Here is an 11,556-nt window from a genome sequence, read left to right on the forward strand (position 1 = left end):
AGCTTGCTCACATGGGCTGCTCGACGTCACTTCCCGCCGACGACACCGTTTCTCCACATTGGCTGGCGATAGGGAAATAAGGCATCATTTAATTGGTAGGAGGTTAAAATCGTCCTGTGACGCTCTGACTATGCGCTCACGGGAAGTGTAGTCTTCTTCTTTGGTATTTAGGGCCTGCTTTTAGTTTACGTAAAATAAAACACATGTTGATTGATGTAGTCCATAGCAGATATGGCTAAACGGTTATAAAGATTACTAATTGTATGCATGCAGATGTATGTATAAATAAATAGGCTTAGTGCCAATGGGGAGAAGACCCCCAATCTCCTCACCCCAACCAGATGAGATACCCCAAACCCAGGGTGTCTCGGATAGATGGAAACCCCAGCTATTTGCGCTGTCCTAGCTACACTGGGCACTGAGTGATCACCTTGGAAAGCGTTATCTGATCGACACAAAAAAACTCAGAATACGCATTTTATAATAACTTAATAAATGCTGTGGAAAACTCCCATGCACACAATAGGAACCCCGGCCCTGCAACCCTGGGTCCATGACGTACGTCAAATATTTTTTGTGGGATAAACCTGTGTTGTGTTTGCAATTGTTTGATATCCATGAGAGCAGAGTATGTTTGTGTATTTGTTTTTAAGAGAAGATCAAAAGGTTAAACAACAAAGACAATTTTCACAGCCCTCTGAGCTCATATTTACCAAGGGTGCCAATCACTGGCAGAACTACTTCTTACTGTCTCCTCATCCCGGTTCAAAATTGTTTAGAAAGGGCCCTTTCTAAACTAATTTAAACTGGCACGGTGTGATGGAACCCTCCATCACTGGAGCCCCTGGAGAGGGCTGCAACCAGGGAGTGACTGCCATTGTTTTACTTTAATATCAGACCCTCTCCCACCCCATGGTGTACTAATATGTTGTTTAAGTCAGTTATCCCTCCCAGTTCTACCACTACAGGCATTTAACCCAGCCAATCCCTGGAACTAATTTCGGCCAGTAATGGATAGTGGAGGTTGGGACCCTATTGTATTGTTAATCCCGTTACTGCCTCCTGTTGTCTCTAGGAGGCAGAGTAAGGGGGCAGTTTTTAGTCCAATATCTTGTTTTATGTGAATGTGTGATTTGCTGGCTATATCCAGCCCTGTGTGTGAAAAAAAAAGTAGTATTCATTTTGGTTTTACCCTACACTGAGTCTCAGCTAGTGACTGGGAAACCGAGAAAGAGTGTGTTGTCCCAGGCTAAGGGAGCACAAGTCAGCGTAGGTAGTCGGTTGAACTATCCAGCTCCGTGACATTGGTGGCAAGGGCGGGATTGCTCCCTAGTCCTTTCCACCAGGATCCTTCTCCAAGAAAGGGAATGGAAGTCAGCTATGCAGAGCTGATCCAGAGGAATTGTAGCCTCCGGAAGTTCTGGAGGGAGGTTCTCCACTTGGAAATTAAGTACAAGGAGAAAAGCCTCAAAGGTTCCGGCTCCAGTTGAAGTTGCTCATACCGTTCCTGGGGAAGCAGCCCAAAGAGGAATGTGAGCCTGAGCTGGAGGTGCTGGTCCAAACAGAGCTGAGGTTGAACTATGGATATCGGGCTCTTCGGTGGTACAGGGCTGGAGGATAAAGGTCCCACAGAGGGCTATAGCTTCGGCGGCCCGGGATTATTATTGGAAGACATCCAAGAGCGAAGGGCAGAGGAAATCCCATACGTGCCCGAGCGAAGGGCTGACCTGGACTTTCCTTCCCAGAGAAAGGAAGAAAGTTTTCTGCGTGTGGTGGATGGGACTGTGGTCTCCTCTAGCATTCAACAGAAGAGCTGCATATTGGGCAGAGTGCCGCTGGCCTCTGGCTGCTCCCTTCGCTGTTTCCCTAGCCTGACCACAGCAACCTTGTAGGGTCCAGTCAGGCATCCCCAGAGATTGTGGTAGTGGATGGCACTGCGGTCTCCACACCTGGGTCCCCGGAATGCTGGGCAGTTGGCTAGGATCCCCACCCCCCAGCAGAAGCGCTGGCATCAGGGCAGAGTGCTGCTGGTCTCTGCCCAACCCTCCCTCTTGTTCCTGAGTCTGACCATGACGCTCCTGCAGTGCCCGCTCAGACCACCCCAACAGAAGAGAGGCAGGACGGCCTCTCTCTATCAGCACTGGGGGTCCCCGCTAACCCTATAGAAGAACTTTCTCCAGGTCAGAGCGCAGCTGGCCTCTGCCCTCCCTCACCAGACGTCCCTCCACCAGAGGATGGTACAAAACCAGCACTGGGGGACATGTATCCCATACAGGTAGATGAGACTGTGGTCCCCAGAAATGCTGGGCAGCTGGCCTCTTGGAGGGGCAGATTGTTTGGGGCACCAGTTTTGGGAGGGCATTGATGGGCCAAATTAACTGACTGACTACGGAGTCAACCCATTTGGGGTCTCCTCCGGGGTCAGTCCCATTCAGGAGGGGGAGAAATGTGACGGAACCTTCCATCACTGGGGCTCCTGGAGAGGCCTGAGACCCAGCCTCCTCCGTATTGACTATGGACCCTAACTTTGTAAAGACTTCTGTGGCTGTCCCCAGCAGGATATCATCTCATCATTTGCTGAGGGGAATATCTCTGGCAGACAGCCAAGATCTGCAACCAGGGAGTAACCGCCATTGTTTTACTTTATATCAGACCCACCCCATGGTGTACTATGTTGTTTAATATGTTATTTAAGTCCACCTTCCCTCCCCCAGTTCTACCACTACAGACATTTACCCTGGCCAATTCCTGGAACTGATTACGGCCACTAATAGATAGTGGAGCTTGGGACCCTATTGTATTGTTAATCCCTTTACTGCCCCTGTTGTCTCTGGGAGGCAGATTAAGGGGGCGGTTTGTATCCCAATATCTTGTTTTATGTTAATGTGTGATTTGATGGCTATATCCAGCCCTGTGTGTGAAAAATAAAGTAGTATTCATTTTGGTTTTACCCTACACTGAGTCTCGGCTAGTGACTGGGAAGCTGGGAAAGAGTGTGTTGTCCCAGGCTAAGGGAGCACAAGTCAGCGGAGGTAGTCGGTCGGAGTATCCAGCTCCGTGACACAACCATCTCTAGGGTTTACATGTTAGTCATTTAAATAGATTCTAGTATTTGTCCTGAGTTTAGAAATACCCAGTGTTTTTATGGGGTTTTTTTTTTTGCTTTTTTCTGCACGTTATGGGGCAATAGGTAACATAGTTCATAAGGTTGAAAAAGGACCAAAGTCCATCAAGTTCAACCTATATACATATTGTGTCCCTACTGTGTTGATCCAGAGGAAGGCAAAAAAACCCTTATGAAGCAGATGCCAATTGCCCCATACCAGGGGGAAAATTCCTTCCCGACTCCAAATATGGCAATCAGAATAAATCCCTGGATCAACGTTCTGTCCCTATTAATCTAATATCCATAACTTGTAATATTATTGCTTTCAAGAAACACGTCCAGGCTCCTTTTGAACTCTTTTATTGAGTTTACCATTACCACTTCCTCTGGCAGAGAGTTCCATACCGCTCTTACTGTAAAGAACCCCCGTCTGTGCTGGTGTAGAAACCTTCTTTCCTCCAACCGTAGAGGATGTCCCCTTGTTATAGATACAGTCCTGGGTATAAATAGGTCCTGGGAGTGATCTCTGTACTGTCCCCTTATATATTTATACATAATTATTAAATCCCCCCTAAGCCGTCTTTTTTCCAAACTAAATAACCCTAATTCTGATAATCTTTCTGGGTACTGTAGTCCTCCCATTCCCCTTATTACTCTGGTTGCCCGTCTTTGAACCCTCTCCAGCTCCACTATATCTTTCTTGTACACTGGTGCCCAGTACTGTACACAGTATTCCATGTGTGGTCTGACTAGTGACTTGTACAGGGGTAGAATTATTTCCTTGTCGTGGGCATCTATGCCCCTTTTGATGCACCCCATGATTTTATTTGCCTTAGCAGCAGCTGCCTGACACTGGTCGCTACAGGTAAATTTGCTGTTAACTAAAACTCCTAAATCCTTTTCCATGTCAGTCGTCCCCAGTGTTTTCCCATTTAATACATATTCCCAGCCTGGATTTTTCTTCCCCATGTGCATAACCTTACATTTATCTGTGTGGAACCTCATCTGCCACATCCCAGCCCAAGCCTCCAACCTATGCAGATCCATTTGTAATCGTGCACTGTCCTCTATTGTGTTAACCACGTTACAGAGCTTAGTATCGTCTGCAAAGATTGATACTTTACTATACAATCCCTCTACAAGGTCATTAATAAATATATTAAAAAGAATAGGACCCAAAACTGACCCCTGTGGTACCCCACTAGCAACAGTAACCCACTCAGAGTATGTACCATTAATAACCACCCATTTCCTATCACTGAGCTAGTTACTTACCCACATACACACATTCTCCCCCAGCCCAAGGTACAAGCCATTTTTTTTCCAAATCTGGTAATTCTTCCCCCAAGTGCTATTTCGGGTAGCCATGTAGTCATCCTGCCATTACCATTTTTTACATTTTTTTTTAAACTATTTTTTATTATTATTATGATTTTTTTTTACATTGTGATAAGAAAGCTGGGCTCCATTGACATGCACGGTTGAATGCAGTACCTGCAGGGGAAGCCAGAGTTCTCAGGTGGGTCTGGAGAGACCCTCTTGGAAACTATGCCAACTTCTTTTTGCCTCTCGCAAGATGGTCCGCTCTCCGAAGCGGTCACAGCGTGTTTTTTGGTGTTGCTGAATGCCTTGCTATTGAGGCATTTCAGCGACACAATTAAAACGGGCGTCCATCGAGTGTTGATGCACCAGGGAGGGGCCAGACATGGCCAATGATGGTGATCTCGGTGTTGCTAAATGCCTCGACATCGAGGCATTACAGCAACATTGTTTGCATGCAGAAAGTGAACTTGGATCGCTTTCAGCCATTTAACCCCTTGATGACAATTGCCGGTCCGGGCACGTCACGGAAAAACAAGTCGTTTACGACATATGACGTGCCAGGACCGTCATTTGTTAAAACGGGTGAAAAAAAATAAATCGATCCGTGATCGATTTTTTTCACCCAAATGGCGTTGCTGTAATGCCTCGACCTCGAGGTATTCAGCAACGCCACGATCGGCACCAGGGGCCATGTCTGGCCCCTCCCCGGGGCGTCAAGATCCGCCATACGTTGTATGGCGGCAGACGCCCGTTTTAAAAGCATTTAGGAGCCGATCAACGACCACCTCCTAAACTTAAATGGTGTCGCTGGAATGCCTCGATCAGGAGGCATCCAGCAACACCAAACACTTACCCCAGGATGGGGCGGCCCGGGAAAAAAAAAATAATAAAGATGAAAACGTTCGCTAGAGGGTCTCCAGACCCTCTAGAGAACTCTGGCTCCACTTGCAGGTTGAATACAGGTACTGCATTCAACCATGCAAGTCAATGGAGCCCAGCTCTCTAATCACAGTGTGATTAGTAAAAATAAATTAAAAAATAAAATTAATAATAATTAATAAAAATAAAATAGTAAAAAAAACAGTAAAATGTAAAAATAATTTCCCATTGATGTCACTATCAGGGGAACCTTCAAGTTGAAAAAAAAATTTTACATTTTTTTTTTAAAAAGGCAGAAAAAATAAAATATATATATAAAAAATATATTTTTGTGAGCAAGTCCTAAAATTAGCACATTAGCTTAAAACAATTCTCGCATGGAAAGAGTTAAAATACTGGCATATTAAATGCCCATGGGGTGTCTACTTTTAAAAAATTTATGATTTGATGGGGTAAATTGAACTGGCCGGGTTCAACAATGTCCTAATTAACACGGGGGGAAGGATGGCCACACATCTAATTTCCAATTAGAAAAATGCACACGTACCCCCAAAAAATGACAAACCCATGCATGTGGGATATCACTGTACTCAGGAGATGTTGCTGAACACATATTGGGGTGTCGTGTGACAGCGGCATATACCAAGAGCTGTAAATTCATACATAACATAGGTGTGTGGGGGAAAAATACACACAAAAGAATACTACTGCAAACTTTGAAAAAATTCTGGTGGTAAAATGTGTGCATGCAAAGAGTTAAAATACCAACATTTAAAATACCCTGTGGTGTTTAGTTTTCAAAAATATATGGTTTTGTTGGGCACACTGAAATGGCCCGGCTTAAAGATGTACAAATAGGGCATGGGCAGTGGATCCCCAAATGCCAAAGTTCAACATTGAAAAATGCGCATGTCCCAAATGTGGCCCTTTTGCCCCCAAACAGCCAGGCAAAATCATTCATGTGAGGTAACACTGTACTCAGGAGATGTTGCGAAACACATATTGGGGTGTTTTATGATAGTGACATATACCAGAACCTGTTTATTCATACCTGAAGTAAAATGTGTGTGAAAAAACAAATGCAAAAAAAATTACTACCATAAAGTTTGACAAAGGCTGATGGTAGAATTAGTGCTTGGAAAGGGTTAATACTAGCATTTGGAATACCCTGGGCTGTCTAGTTTTCAAAAATATACGACTTGATGGGGTAAATTTCATTGGCCGGCTTCAAAGATACCCGAAATGGCACATGGGGGGAAGAATTACAAGATTTGGAAAAAATGGCTTTGAAATAGCAAAACGCTACCTGTACTTTTTGCCCCATAATGTGTAAAAAAAAAAAGCAAAAAACATTGGGTATTTCTAAACTCAGGACAAATAGAATCTATTTAGCAGGTTTTTTCATTACCTTTTATAGATGAGTAAAAGATTTTTCAACTAAAAGTTAGAAAGTCATTTTTTTCTAAATTTTTCACCATATTTTATACTTTTTTTAATAGTAAATAATATGATACAATCAAAACAATGTCATCTAAAGAAAGCCCTTCTTGTCCTGAAAAAAACAATATATAATGTGTGTGGGTTCAGTAAACGGGAAAGACGAAAATTACAACTAAACACGAGCAGCGCAGAAATGTTAAAACGGCCATTGTCACGAAGGGTACAAAAAGTAAAATCAGCCTTTGTCACGAAGGGGTTAAACAAGAACAAACCAAAACTCATCTAAACACATATGGAAACAATACTGTTGGGTATGGGTTTATTTGTATAACAGGTACACAAGTACTTGCCATTAGACCATTAATGTTTGACAATAAAAACAGTGTATCAGAATTTAGCGTTTTGGGAATTATCACAGCTCCTTTATGCAATGCAAAATGCTTACGAATACGATTCATTTAGAAAGTAAAAAATATAAGCAAACAAAAAACCTTTCCAAACATCCAACAATAATGGAAGAGTGTGTGTGTACTGCTAAATCAAAACACAGAAATTACATAGAGTACTGCCAAAACACAGTATAATATCGCCATTGCCTATTTTACTCAGGGCAATAGTATAGACTTGTGCTCCCAAGCATCTTTTACAATATGTTAAATATTTTTTATTATTATTGCTTGTCTTCTTTCTGATCTTGCTTTTGTTCTCCACTTCCAGAGCTTTCTCTGTCAGACGCCATCTGATAAAAATGAGGAAATTGTTAGAACCGACTCAAAAGTAACTTATGATTACGACTGCTGAGACTCAGGATACAACACCATATGCTGGGGCTCTCTCTCTGTTGAAAGGAGTGTAGCCCTGTATATTGCATAATATAAAGGCTGCACCAGCACAGTCCTCCATAGTTTAAATGGTCAAGCTGGGGAGATGTCAGTCAGTCTATCAAGTGGCCTAATCATTCAAAACGCAGAATGATTTTGAATGATTGAAGGCTGAAGCAAATACTTATCACTGACTTATTGCCAAACGCACACACTTGTAACACTGTACAATTGTGTTTGTCTCCTACCAACTACATGGAGTTTTTACTAGCTTTGCAATATACCGTCTCTGAATGTCATGATCCAATGCAATATGCAGCCATCCATCATTAATCCATGCTTTTGAGATAGAACTTATTAGTTGTTTTTTGTTTTTTTAAACTATACCTTTTTATATGCCATTTCAAAGAGTTTAAGAGAAGCTTGCTGGAGATTTGAAGATGCTTGTCTGATGCTCTCTCCTGTTTCTGTGTCTTTACGAGCCAAGAGTTCTTTCACTTTGGTGATTTCTTCCTTCAGCTTATTGCACTATAAAATTAAACAGTTTATACAATGAAAGCCTCAGCTATAATGTATGGGCAACTTCTTCAAAAGCATATTATATACATATACACACACAAAAAACACTCAACATTTGTTTTGTTTTTCACTTTCAGCAAAGTGCAGTCGGGAAAAGACACTGAATATTTACACAGTGAAAAACAGCACCAAAAGCAAGAGGAGTCCTTTTCTTGTACTATAACCTACCTCCAAAATAACCATGCCACCACAGCAGGAGGGGAGTAGGGAGAGAGAGAGAGAGAGAGAGAAATTCTCCTTGAAGTCCATAATTGAGAACTTTTTACAGCAAATAGCATCACCATTTCCAAACTCTACCTTTTATAGCTCTTTACATTAAAACAGACAGTTTACTGGGACTGTCCAGGAAAGTAAAGCATATTAAAAATACAGAATACTTTGAACATACAGTCCTTAAATAAAAAGGCACTTACCAGAGGAAGAAGCTGCAGAAGTGCAGCTGCCCTCCTCTTCCATGGTCTAAAGATTCTTGCCACCAATATACTGTTCCAGGCACCCGATAAGTGGCAGGGAATAGACCCTTGCATTCAATGTTTGTAATGGTGCAGTAGTTAGAAAATTATGTATACATGCATCCGTCCCTTCCTAACACAGCATGCCACCAAGGCTCTTGTCCATGCCCTGATTATCTCCAGTCTTGACTACTGTAACTCTGTCTGAGCCGGTCTCCCTCTTAACAGTCTCACCCCTCTAAAATTCACCATGAACGCTGCTGCCAGACTTATCTTCCTCTCACATCGCTTTACTAACATCTCTCCCCTCTGTCGGTCTCTTCACTGGCTGCCTGTGCGCTTCAGGATTCATTTCAAATCCTCACTCTTATTTTCAAAGCCCTTCACAACGGTTCCCCTCCCTAAATACACTCCTAACCGGTCTCTCCGCTCATCCAATGATCTCCTACTATCCTCTCCTCTGATTTGTAGCTCTCATGCCCGCTTACAAGATTTCTCAAGGGCTGCCCCTATCCTCTGGAATGCCCTCCCCCAGTCTATCCGTCTCTCCCCCTGCCTTTATTCCATCAAAAAATCCCTCAAGACCCACTTCTTTAAGGTTGCTTATAAGATAGCACACTAACGCCCCCCATATTACTTTAGCTCACCTTTCCTACTCCCTCTCCTGCAATACTTTTACTAGTGTGGCTTGTCCATTCCTTACAATGGCACTTTTACCTATTGTGTAATACACCCCAACTCCCTCTAGACTGTAAGCTTGTTTGAGCAGGGCCCTCCTCACCTGTTGTCTCTGTTAGTCAATTTGTTATGTTACATACTACTTGTTATGTCCTGTCTACCCATTGTACAGCACTACGGAATTTGATGGCGCGCTATATATTAAAAAAAAAAAAAAAAAAAAAAAAAAAAAAACCACAACGCTAATTTACATCTAGAAATATAAGTTCTAACCTCATCAGCAGGTAGCTGATCCTTATATTCTTCCATCTTCGACTCTGTGTCATGAATAATTCCTTCTGCATTGTTTACAGCTTCAACGCGTTCCTAAAAAAAAAAAAAAAATGAAAAAACATTGACATTGTACGCAACCACAAAGGGATGCCAAAGGGTTTCTTTATAAAATAAAAAAATAAAAAAATTACCCAACACAACCTTCACATGTTACCAGCATAGAATTTGTCTACTACCTGGAAAAACAAAAAATGTAACAGATTTGTTACTTTGTCACTCCTAATCATTGGTTCAGGTGGTTATGATTGCTTTGATCAATCAGCTTATAACTGTCATGGTTTTGTGTAAAGCATGGTATGCGTTGGTATTTAGGTACATTTGCCATAAGGAGAAACTAGCTTTTGATAAAGCACTGCTGATGAGAAATGGGTTAAGCAAATTTCCTTGCTGTTGATTCGGCAAGTTCAACTGATTAGAGTTATTAAAGTTTGATTGGCATTTTATATAAAAGATGTATTTAAATAAAACTATCAACTTTTTTCTCAACATTTAGATTTTGCCTCTTTTATTGGAAGGAGTGCCAGTGTTTGTGTTTTTCTGTTTTGTTGGTGTATGTGTAGTGTCCCACAACCGGCAAGAGGCACCATCAATATACTTTATTTTTATGGGCTCAGCTTGCATTCATCTTATTGGATTTAAGCAGATTTGAGGCCACTTTATTCTAGTGTCTCGATGGGTAGAAAACCAAACAAAACCTTATGAAGCAACACATATCCACCACATAGTAATTAGTCATTTAGCATAATTCCCTTGGTAATCTTAACTAAGCAACACTCCACAGGGCACCAAATCACCTACCAAGATGGCACCTTAGCTTGGCTACATGACTAGCATGCCAGGATCAAACAAGTTACAGTCAGGCAGCACCCTGCCAACTAGGATGGGAATGCTCTGGAAGCATGGGAAAGTGTGCTTTTAAGGGTGACATTTAATAACATTAACTGCACTATAGTATGCTCAATGTTTTTAATTTTCATTGGAATTTAAGGTTTGAAGGGGACTTGGTTTCTTATTAAAAGCATGCTCTCTGTTACACAAATCCTTACCTGTACTAAGAAGTTAATAAAGCCCTCTTTGGTTTACTGTGTGTAAAAAGGGACACATCCCTTGCATAGAATCATGCATATTAACCCCTTAATGACAATTGCCGGTTCTGGCAAGTCACGGAAAAACAAGTCGTTTACGACAATTGACGTGCCAGGACCGGCATGTCTTTAAACTTGTGCAGAAAGCGATCTATGTTCGCTTTCTGCGCCCAAACGGCGTTGCTGTAATGCCTCGACCTTGAGGCATTCAGCAACGCCACGATCGGCACCAGGGGCCATGTCTGGCCCCTCCCCGGGGCGTCAACATCCGCCATACATTGTAAAAGCGTTTAGGAGGCGATCAACGATCACCCCCTAAACTTAAATGGTGTTGCTGGAATGCCTCGATCAGGAGGCATTCAGCGACACCAAATACTTACCCCAGGGCGGGCACGCAGTCTTCACCATCCGCAAGATGGCGGCGGCCCGGGAACAAAAATACCCCATCTGGTTTATGATAGTGACATATACCAGAACCTTTTAATTCATACCTGAAGTAAAATGTGTGTGACAAAACAAATGCAAAAAAATGACTACCACAAAGTTTGACAGACTGGTGGTACATATGGTGCATGGAAAGCGTTAAAATACTAGCATTTGAAATAACCTGGGGTGTCTAGTTTTCAAAAATATATGATTTGATGGGGTAAATTGCATTGGCCGGCTTCAAAGATACCCGAAATGGCACATGGGGGGGAAGAATTACCAGATTTGGAAAAAATGTACTTATTGCCCCATAACATGTAGAAAAAAGCAAAAAACATAAAAACATTGTCCTGAGTTTAGAAATACCCAAATAGAATCTAATTTATCAGGTTTTTCCTTACCTTTTATAGATGAGTAAAAGATTTATTTTTTTT

The sequence above is a fragment of the Sceloporus occidentalis genome, unplaced genomic scaffold (genome assembly GCF_023333645.1).
Source record: "Sceloporus occidentalis isolate IW3139 unplaced genomic scaffold, rSceOcc1.0.p SCAF_257, whole genome shotgun sequence".
NCBI lineage: Eukaryota > Metazoa > Chordata > Lepidosauria > Squamata > Phrynosomatidae > Sceloporus > Sceloporus occidentalis.